General features: G+C 34.7%; 1 pseudogene; it reads left to right on the top strand.

The window, feature by feature from the left end:
• The first annotated feature begins 6,397 nt into the window (after positions 1-6,397).
• Positions 6,398-8,776, top strand: LOC147407336 (SCARECROW-LIKE protein 7 pseudogene; annotated as a pseudogene).
• Positions 8,777-9,677: the final 901 nt, after the last annotated feature.

The raw sequence follows: 9,677 nt of genomic DNA on the forward strand, positions 1-9,677 counted from the left end.
GTCTTTTTATAATATAGCTTTTTCCAAAATTCTTATATTGGAAAAATAAAAATAAAAATGTAACAAATCAAAATTTTGTAATTTAAATCTGTTCCTTTATTGAAATTATAAGCCGGTATGTCATAATGAAAATTTCAACAATTTAATGATCTTGGATTCCATTTTCAATAGATATAACTATGTTGCTATGAATACAAAATGAAATTTCCAAGTTGATTCACCTTAAAAAAAATTATATGCCTCACTTATGATAATATCATTATTCAAAATAATTTTACAACTTATGAGAGAAATCGTTCAAATCTATCAACTTATTTTACTGCACCTAATTATATTTACTCGCGTGTTTTTCTTTTAGGGTTTGTGTGATTGTGGGGTATTATTTTCAGGAGTGGAGCCACGATTTTCTTTAAATAGGGGCAAATTTATAGTTAATTGTAGGGGGAGAGGGCAAAAATTGGAGAGAGTGGGGGCAATAGGGTAAACCTGGATATATCAGTGGTTCAAAATTCAAGGGTATCTCGAATTTAAGTATAAATTCAAGGATATCTAAAATGCTCAAAAAAGGTGAGTGGGGGCAATTGCCCCAATGTCTCCTTACTAACTCCGCCTCTGATTGTTTTCTCGAGAATATAAAGTACTCTGAGAAATTAATTATTAAAAAAATGAAAATATGTAAATAAATGAATTCGATCATTTGATTAGACCTAATAAAATGTCTAAATGAGAATTGATTAATAGTTTTGGGGGACAGGGTAATAAGTCATGGGAAAATAATATTCAAAAATGGGAAAATGATTTTCCTAGGGTTGGTTCCGGAAAAAAAATTCCAAGCCTGTGGTGAAAAGTTGCTTTGAATAGAAAATTTAACATAGCAGATATTGTCACACAACTTTTACTAATGCCACACCTATTCATATGTAGATCGTTAGAGAATGGTACACAATTGGTGTGGCATTAGCAAAAGTTGGTGTGACAATAATAACTCTCAAAATTAATTCCATTATGTAATTATTTACATAAGAATCACAATTCCAAGAGAAATCACTTTCCCACCCATTTTCCAAGCACAGTGAAGAATATCATAAATCAAGAGAGCTGCTCTTGGCACCTCAACTTTTACTTATTGCTCTCCAATTTCTTATATTATTTTTCACACCCTAATTAAAAATTAAAATACCCAATTCAATCATTAGAGAGGTTGGGCTCAAATTATTATCTGAACGTTAGAAAACATTATAACACTTGTTCAAACAATTTCATAATTCAGAAGTTGTTTTCAATTATGATTAGCCTCACATAAAATCTTACAAGCAAAAAATAAAAATCTAGTAAAAAAAAAAGTGAAACATAATTTCTATTGGCACCCCAATTTTTATTTATTCTCATTCATATATATATTTATTTTCTTTATTTTTTAATTGAAGTGTAATAAGTAAAAGTTGAGGTGCCAATAGCAGCTTTCTAAATCAATCTCCAAATTTTGGACTTCAAACTATCGTAGTAGAGAGTATGGGTTTTTCATTTGGTGCTCTCCATGAATGAATGTCTCGATCGTCCATGAAGGTACGGAGTGATTGCTTGCTTGTAGCTTTAGTTATTTAATTGACTACTATTTCAATAAAATTACTTTCGTCACCTTTTTATTTTTTTAATAGAAGCCTAAGAAGTTCGAGACTAAAATATTAGCCGATTGATATAGAGAGTTTATATTGCCACACCAACTTTTTTCAAGTGACATACTAAATAATAAAATTATTTATGACATCTATGATTGAAAATTCATTCTATCTTCTAATGATTACACCTTCTTTGCTTCTAAAAATACAAAATCTTCAACTTGGAAATCTACTCATTTTGAAAAAAGTTGCCAAGCTCTAAAAAGATTGATTGTGAGATCAAGTTAGAAATTTATGATTTGCGGATCCATATATAGATAGGGCTGGGTTTCTGACTCAAGAAATAATACACGGTCCTAACTGTGCAAACATAAATTTAATGATTGAAAATTATCGTCAAGATATGTATTATTAGAATAGACATAAAATCCCGATCATCGAATTTTGTGTTTACATTGTTAAGATCATGAGTCATATTTCTCAATCGTTAGATCTTACATTTATATGGTCAAGATTGTGTGTGAACATATGAGTTCACTTTCAGATCCCAACCTTTTATTAATTGATTTGTCATTAAAGTGGCAATTTGAGATTTTTTTTTTTTGAAGAAAATAAATACTGACAATAGAGGCGCTTTCCACGGATAATGAAATTTTCATGTATTTCTTGATTCAATGCACTCTGTATACAAGTTGCAAGCATTCCTCTTGTCTAATTCACTGTTATTGCAATTATTGGTAATACAAGTGTACCTATTTGTTGTCTCATCTAGTTGTCGTCATCATCATCATCATCAAATATTTATCTCAAGTAAATTGAGTCAATTAACATGTCCTTTCCACCATTCAATTCTATCAACACACCATTTATTTGTAGCATGATTTCAGAACTCGCCTGAGACGTATCGTCCAAGTCATCTTGGTATAAGGCATGGACAATATGGACGGAAAAGATAATTTTTTGATGAGATTTATTATCCCACGTTCATTTTTTTTTTTTTTTTGAACGAGACATCTCAAATGTATTGAAAAACTTGTACAACTCGATATTTGGGCTGGACAAGACGAGATGCGAAACCAAGTTTTAAATCATGATTTGTAGCCTACTTAACTAAGTTAAGAGTGAAATTGCTTAAACACCCTAATATCAGCTTTAAAGTTTGTTTAAGTCATTAATTATTGCTTAGTATTAATATTTGACAGATCTTAAGCTTCAGATCCTAATAATTATTTTTTTAACTAATCTCTAATTGATCTTACACTATATAAATATGATTGAAACTAGGTTCATTGGTTTCATTATAATTAGAATAATGATTTTCTAACACCCCCTTTGACATGCACCCCCATCACAGAATCGTCGATCATTTACCTTGGGATACATAGAATCATAAATCTTTTTCTTGTATATCTCGAGATAAATGATTTACAATTTTGTGATGGGACGTAGGGGAGCGAATGTCAGAGGAGGGCGCTAGATTATCATGACTCTTATAATTATATAAAGATGGGAAAATTATGAAAAAAATAAAAAATAAAAAATTTATTTATCAAAAACAATCTAATTTTTGAAAAATTAAAAAAAAGATACAAATCCGATCATTGAAAAATCGATTTTTCTCTCTCTTCACTTCTCTCTCCTCTTTCTCTCTCCTTTATATTTAAAAAAAAATGGCCTTTCAATGACCGAATTTGTATCTTTTTTCTAATTTTTTAAAAATTAGATTGTTTTTTATAAATATATATATATTCATAATTTTCCCTATAAAGATTTAGAGTCCATTTGGATATATTTACAATATAAAAATAAAAAATCAAGTTTAAAAACTTGTTTGGATTAACTTTAAAAAATAATATTTTAAAAGTAAAAAAAATATAAATTTTTGAAGAAGTAAAAAATAAAAAAATACTTTTTTAATTTCTACTTTCTATAAATATTTTCTCACAAAGTTTGTTTCATCTGCTTTTTACTTTTTACTTTTTTTTTTTTGGGTATGCATATGGGATCTTAAAAACACAATCCTACTCACAAGTGCCCAAAAAGATCAAAAGATATGGTTGAGTGGACCGTCGTTGTAACTATTGAATCATCTTCCATTTATTATACATAATCAATAAAAGGGAAGATAATACATTTTACCATTTTAATCAATCAAGGTCATGTAAGATATTTGAAATTTGATGATATAAAATATATGATATTAATTTTATTTAGATATCTTTAATTTGATGTAAAGAAAATAGATGAAACTTTATAATTAAACATTGGAAAGAAGTATGAAAACAAAGATGAAGAAAGAGAATGATTGGAGCAAATGTGGAGCCTACACATAGTACGAGATAAGTTTGGAACGCGTCGATTTCGTGTTCAAATCAACCAACTCAAGATGGTGGAGAACGACCTCTGATTTTGTCTCCACTCTTCGAAGTTTTTTTGCTTCTAAATAAATAATAATAATAATAAAAAAAAGAAACCCTTTTCTTTGTATTAAAATAGTCACTCTCTTCTATATTTATGCTTTTTCAAGATGTGGGCTTAATTTTAACAGTGACTCGTCCGCATTAAACTTTAGCTTTTATTGATTTCGATTAGTAGGAAATAACATAAAATATATATATATATATAGAGAGAGAGAGAGAGAGAGTGATGAGTAATGAGACTGCAACAGTACACCTGTGTGAGTCTCCATATAACAGATAGAGACCAAAAGAAGAAAGTGGACCACTAATGGTCTATATAGATCGATCAGCTGGACTGTCCATGGTTCTCGTGCTGTACACGTGGCTATCGTAAGAAGAGTTGGGACCACAAGTTATAGGGTACATACCCTTATGAATATGTACTAATGTATATCTCAAATATCACATTCTTGCTTGCAGTGTAGACAATTACAGTGTTTATTTGGATGTTTTTATTTCCACACAAAAAAAAAAAACTTATAAGAGAAGTAGATTTAGAAACAATAGACTCCATAGAAAAATAACTTTATATTTTATAATTTGAAATAATAAAAGATATAATAAAAAAATGAATTATTTGATTGTTACTTTATTCGTTCTAGTTAGAGTCCATTTGGATAGAAAGTAAAAAGTGATTCTTTTTTTCTTTTTAAAAGTTAAAATTTTAAATTTAAAAGTAATTTTTTAAAATGAATTCAAATAAATTTTTTAATTTATTAAATTTTAAAAATAAATATATATATATATATTTTATGTGTATCCAATGGACTCTAATCAAGATTGATGATAGTAGCGTATATTGAAAAACAGAACTTAATATCTTGGTGTATGAAATTATTTGAAGAGAATGAATAAGAAATCAACCACAACACACAAATTTATGTGAAAAAGATTATATTTAAAAAAAAATTGAAACTAAACCAATTACACAATCTTAATTAAATTGAGTCCTATCTTAAAGGGGAGTTCACTTGTAGCTAAAAGTATCATAGAAAATCCAAAATTTTGGGGATAGATTTTTAATTTTCTTATGTGAAATTGAGGGGCAAACACCAAGATTTTGATTAAATTTTGTAACATGTACATAGTGAACAATGGATTACAACTTTGAAGATAGTAACTCCTTCAAAATTTTGAAGAAATCTTTTTCATTGGATTACAGTTGGAATTTTCAATGAGGTTTTTCAAATGTTGGCAGATAGGTAGGGGCATGAAATAAATTTAAAATGCCACGTGTATTATATTGAGGTGGGTTCAAGTCAAAGTTGGACTCCTAAAAAATACATCACATATTCCTAAAAATCTTGAATGGTGGGGGTGCAGTAGTAGGAGGGTATGGGAGGTCCCCTTCTAAGACAGCACGAGTTGACACAGGGAAGACGAGTTATGACATCTAATTAAGCACTTATGGGAATGTGAGGTTGCTGTCGCTTCGCCATTTTCGTCCATCACATTCACAGTCCTCCTCCACTACTAACACACCCACCCACCGCTTTTTTATCTTCGTTGTATTTTGATAGGTCCAGCAAACACTAAGTGGGGGGTCCACAGTCCGCGTCTTTCCTCATAAGTCTACAGCGAGTGGGACCATTGTAAGCACATGGGACCCATAAACCGTCCATAAAGAACGGAGGCCAATTCGCGATATGGCAATTCTCCACTTTACAAATAGACCCCTCACTATAGAAAAACAATTATTAGAAATAATAATTTAAAAAATCTTTTTTACCACTTTTTGTTTTACCCTGACTTACCTTTTTGACTGTGTGACTAAAAATATATATATATATATATCTATCTACGCCTGTTTACTGATTAACTTCCCAACGTCTCTCATGTGGTTGCTTGCCACGTGTCTTCCTTTTTTACTACTTTTTTGATTTTCGGCGGTGGAGATCCATCACTCGTTTCGGTAGACGACTGTTACGCTGACGTCATGAAGACAGCGACCACAACGCGCCGTATACAAACGTCTGATGACAAGACAAAGAATGGTGTGGACCCAAGATAGGCAGACAGGTCCGCTCAGAGCGGGTGTTGTGGTTACACGTGGAGAGATGTAATCCTGTGGTGTCATTTCTAAATGTGGGTCCTCGCCACGTCATACATGGCGTACAACACTTACAGAGAGATGGAGTGAGGTAGGACTGGAAAGCAACTCCTGCATGGCAGATAGTGATAGAGAGAGAGGCTTTGCTTTTGTTTTGTTTTTAAGCTTTTTTTTTTTTTCGATATTTTTCTTCTTAGTTATGATATGTTCACGCTTACTTATGTGTATTTTTTTTTCTCTTGTGGTGTGTGGGACCCACTTAGTTTTGGCTTCGTTTACAGGGCTCTGATTGTGTTGCTTCTCTCTTTTAAATAAAGATCTCTCTCAACGATTAAAACCTCTGAGCAACGGCAGCTTCAGCTTTCTCTCTCTTACACCCAAATCGCATTTGTTTTGGGGCATTTAAAAAGAAAAAAAAAAAAAGCAAATCGACTCTCTCTCTCTCTCTGTAAGATTTCAGTGAGTGAGCGAGCAAGGAGAATGGCGTATATGTGCGCCGACAGTGAAAATCTAATGGCTATCGCTCAACAAGTAATCAAGCAAAATCACCAACATCAGCAACAGCAGCAGCAGCAGCAGCAACAACTAGTGAACTTAAACCCTCTCTCTCTAAACCCATGGGGTGCACCACACTACCCAATCTCAAACACTCCATCTTTCGGATTCGGTCTCGCCAGTATCGGATTCTCTGACCACTACCCGATCGGTGGGACGTCAGATACTGGTGACTCCTCCCTTCGATTCTCTCACTTGGATCACCACTCTGCGTTCAATGTCTCCGATTTGAGTGGAGCGACAGGTGGTGAATTCGACTCGGACGATTGGATGGAGAGCTTGATATGTGGTGGTGGAGAATCGACAGAGAGTTCTGAGTTTCCGCCCGTCTGTGACACGTGGAGTGACACAGAGTTCGCTTTCTATAACGGTGACCCTTTCGCCTGCTCTAGTCGACTCACTCTTTCTTCCTCTCCGCTTTCGGATCTCAATCGAATCGTTTTCTCAGACACACAGAAGAATCATAGTTCGATTGAAGCTCAAATAACGACATGGAGTTCACCACCCACCACAAATCCTCCAACTTCACAAATGCAGGACGAGTCCGAGTTACCAGATCCACTGCAACCGACTCAACTCACCAGCATCGTATCTCAATCCTCAGAACCTGAGTTGGACTCGCCGCTTTTGGAATCCCTCCTCGACTGCGCCCGTTTAGTGGATTCTGAACCTGATCGCGCGAAGAAACCATTGAATCGGTTACGTGAATTGTCGTCTGAACGGGGCGATCCTACCCAACGAGTCGCGTTTTACTTCTCTGACGCTCTTTACAGTCGTATTTCTTCGAAATCTGGGAACAATTCGCCTATGTTCGAGACTTCTTCAGAGGATTTCATTCTATCTTACAAAACTCTGAACGAAGCTTGCCCATATTCAAAGTTCGCCCATTTGACAGCAAATCAGGCGATTCTCGACGCCACCGAGTCAGCGAGTCTGATACACATCGTAGACTTTGGAATCGTTCAAGGGCTACAATGGGCAGCGCTTCTCCAAGCAATGGCGACTCGTTCAGCTGGGAAACCCACGAGAATCAGAATATCTGGCATTCCTGCTCCAGCTTTGGGAAGCTCGCCTGCATCTTCCCTTTTCGCTACTGGTAATCGTCTCCGCGAATTTGCAGAAGTTCTCGAGCTCAATCTAGTGTTCGAGCCCATTTTAACCCAGATTCAGGATCTCAATGAGTCAAGCTTCCGAGTTGACCCAGACGAGGTTTTGGCCGTGAATTTCATGCTTCAATTGTACAACCTGTTAGACGAGACTACAGATTCTGTTGAGAAAGCTCTGAGACTTGCGAAATCTCTGAACCCAAAGGTCTTGACTCTTGGAGAATACGAAGCGAACATGAACCGAGGCGATTACTTTGACCGGTTCAAGAATGCGTTGAGATACTACTCGGCCATTTTCGAATCGCTCGAGCCAAGCTTAACAAGGGACTCTGCCGAACGACTCCAGGTTGAAAGATTGCTACTTGGGAGGAGAATTGCCGGTGTTATAGGGCCTGGAGAAGGATCAAATAGAAGGGAACGAATGGAAGAGAAAGAACAATGGAAGGTTTTAATGGAAGATTGTGGGTTCAAGTCAATCGCCTTAAGCCATTACGCAGTAAGTCAAGCTGATATACTTCTTTGGAACTACCACTACAGTTCTAAGTATTCTATAATGGAATCACCACCTGGGTTTCTTTCGCTAGTATGGAGTGGTGTTCCTCTTCTCACTGTTTCTTCTTGGCGTTGATAAGTGGTTCTTTGATCCATAAATTAGGTTAGCTAATTAGGAGGTTTTAGCTCAGTTGGGGGTGTGGGGGAGGCACACAATACAGGGGTTTCCCTCCTAAATTCCACTACTCACTGATGTTTGAAGCTTTTGGGACAAAGAGAGGGAATCCTCATTAGTCCTGATTTGTCTGGCGTGGGTTTTTCGCCATTAGACCTTGTTTGGAGCTTCTTCATTAAAACAAGTGCTTGTTATTTTGCCCTTGTGTTTGTTTTTTATTAGTTTTTGTGTTTTTTACAAGTTTCAGTAAGACTCAACTGTAAAAAAAAGAAAAGGGGGTTTTGTAAATGGTTTATTTATATTTCTACGTTCTAGTACTCTGTTAATTGTTCTCATTTATGTTGAACCCATTTATAATTTAATACTAGGCAAGATTTAAGTGAGGGTCGAGTCAAAACGGGAATAGACGAGTCCAACTCAAAGCGAATCATCCATATAAAATTGGCCAATTCATTTGATAATTGGAAAGAGAGGAAATATTTCAATGAGAGTAGGGGCCATGAATTTAAAACTCGGGGAAAATTTGGCTCACAGAAGCGAATCCCCTTAATCCAACTTATAGCAGGAAATTATTTGATTTTGAAATCTTAATCAGATGGTGAAGGACACATTTTTCTCTCAAGGTTTACAAATGCCATACGTGTGTACAGACAAACAGAGCAGGATTAACTTGAGAGGCAATCTATCCTTCTGCAGTCTTAAAGCTTAGCCTCGAATTTCTTGGATTATCAGATTAGCCAAAGGGTATTTAGATAAATTTATTGATCTTCTTGTCAATCTGTTGCTCCGAATGATATTTGGACATTGTGAATGATGATCACTTTTCCTTTCTTTTCTTTTCTTCTCTTTTATGGAGAGAGAATATGAGCAATAATATATTATTTTTTTCACATTAATTTTTGTGGGAAGTTATTTTATTTTCACAGGCTGTCACATCACATGTTAGGTAACAGAAAAAAGGAAATTATTTTCTTCCCCTGTTTTAGCTATGCAACTCTAATCTTGTTTGCCCGCTTGATATTGCAATGAATACAGGGTACTTGCCAATTCTACTCAACGCCAAAGAAGCAAGCTATTGATGAATGTAAAAGACTACAAATCTCTTTGGTTTCCTTCTTCTGTTTCACTTTTTCTACCTCTCCCTTTTTATCTATGTACTTGGTAAGATTGCCAACACACAAATGTTTTTTTTCAGAATTATTGTTTTTAATCTGGGCAAGA

The sequence above is a fragment of the Akebia trifoliata genome, chromosome 3 (genome assembly GCF_017979445.1).
Source record: "Akebia trifoliata isolate Shusen 1 chromosome 3, ASM1797944v1, whole genome shotgun sequence".
Taxonomy (NCBI): domain Eukaryota; kingdom Viridiplantae; phylum Streptophyta; class Magnoliopsida; order Ranunculales; family Lardizabalaceae; genus Akebia; species Akebia trifoliata.